Raw genomic sequence first — 2,129 nt, 5'->3', positions numbered from 1 at the left:
TGGTTGTGTGAGAAGGCACGGCACAACAACCTATGCCTCCATCTTGGCGGAATTATCCTTTTTTAAAATTTGAATGCCTTTTATTTGTTTTTGTTTTTTTTTGTCTGATTGCTATGGCTGGGACTTCCAATAGTATGTCTAATAGAAGTGGGTAAAGCCGACCTTCTTGTCTTGTTCCTGATCTTGGTGGGAAAGTTTTCAGTTTTTGCCCATGGAGTATAATGTTGACTTTAGGTCTCTCATATATGGCCTTTATTATGTTGAGGAATATTCCCTATATTCCCACTTGGCTGAGTGTTTTCAGCATAAATGGGTGCTGTATCTCATCAAATGCTTTTTCTGTATCTATTGATATGATCATGTGATTTTCATCTTTGCTTTTGTTTATGTAATGTATTACCTTTATTGTTTTGTGAATGTTGTACCATCCTAGCATCCCTGGATGAATTCCACTTGGTCAATGGTGTATGATCTTTTTAATGAGTTGTCAGATGCAGTTTGCAAATATTTCATTGATGTTTTTAGTGTTTATGTTCATCTGTGATATGGGCTTGAAGTTTTGTTTCTTTGTTGTGTCTTTATCTGGTTTTGGGATTATGATGATGCTGGCTACATAAAAAAAGTTTTGGAATGTTCTACCTTCTTGGGATTTTTGTAATAGTCTGTAAAGGATAGGGGTTAGTTATTCCTTAAATACTTTGTTGAATTGTCCTGTGAAAAAATCCAGTTCAGGGCTTTTGTTGTTTGGGAGTTTTTTGATTACTGCTTCAATTTCAGCAGCTGTTATTGGTCTATTCATGCTTCCTGCTTCTTCTTCATTGAGCTAGGAGAACTACATTTTTCTAGAAAATTTTCCATTTTTCCTAGGTATTCATAGTTTTACCTAATTTTCTTGACAAATAGTTTTTCATAGCAATTTCTTATAATCTTTTGCATTTCTGTGGTATCAGTTGTAATCTGTCCTGTTTCATTTGCGATTGTGTTTATTTAGGTCCTTTCTCTGTTTTCCTTGGTGGGTCTGCTTAAAGGCTTGTTAATTTTGTTTATCTTTTCACAGAACCAATTCCTGGATGTAATGATTCTTAGAATTGCACTTTTAGTCTCTATGTTATTTAATTCTGCTCTGATATTGTTTTTTTCCTTCCTTCTCTTGCTCTGGGCTGTCTTTGTTGTTGTTCCCTGAGTTCTTGTCAGTGTAGGGTTAGGTTGTTTATTTGAAATGTTTCTATGTTTTTTTCTTGTTTGTTTGTTTTAGGTAGGCCTGTATTGCTATGACCTTCCCTCTGTTGTATGCCTTTGATGTGTCCCCTAAGATTTGGATTGTTGTTAGGTCATTTTCATTTGTTTCCAGAAACTGTTTGATTCCTTCCTTGATCTAATTTTTGACCCATTCATTAATAACATGCTATTTAATTTCCATGAGTTTGAGTGTTTTTGAGTTTTTTTCATTGGGGTTGTTTTCTAATTTCAGTCCCTTGTGGTTAGAGAAAGTGCTTGATATGATTTCAATTTTCCTGAATTGTTGAGGCTTGTTTTGTGTCTTACCATGTAGTGTATCTTTGAAAATGTTCCATGTGCATTGGAAAAGAATGTGTATTTGGCTCCTTTGGGATGAATGGCTCTCTATGTATCAGTTTAGTTCATTTAATTTAGGACATTGTTCAATGCTGTAATATCTTTGTTAATATTGTGTTTGGAAGATCTATCCATTTTTTACAGTGGAGTGTTAAACTCCCCTACTATATTTGTCTTTCTGTTAGTATCTTTGTTGAAGTTCTCCAAGATTTTCTTTATGTATTTGGGTGCTCCTATGTTGGGTGCATATATATTTAACATTTATGAATTCTTATTGGGTATTCCCTTGAGTATTATGAAGTGAGCTTCTGGGTCTCTTTTTATTGTTCTACTTTTGAAGTCTATTTTGTCTGATATGGAAATTCCTAGTCCAGCTTCCCCACCCCCCCACCCCCGTTTGTTTGCTTGAAAAATTTGTTTTCAGCCCTTCACTTTTAGTCTGCATAGGTCTTTTGTCCTGAGGTGGGCTCTTGTAGGCAGCATATGTGTGAATCATGCCTTCTTATCCGTTCAGCTATTCTGTGTCTTTTGATTGGAGCATTTAATGTGTTTAT

Source organism: Artibeus jamaicensis, unplaced genomic scaffold (assembly GCF_021234435.1).
Source record: "Artibeus jamaicensis isolate MK-2021 breed Jamaican fruit bat unplaced genomic scaffold, CSHL_Jam_final contig_1022, whole genome shotgun sequence".
In the NCBI taxonomy this organism is placed as follows: Eukaryota; Metazoa; Chordata; class Mammalia; order Chiroptera; family Phyllostomidae; genus Artibeus; species Artibeus jamaicensis.
This window is presented reverse-complemented; position numbering follows the sequence as displayed.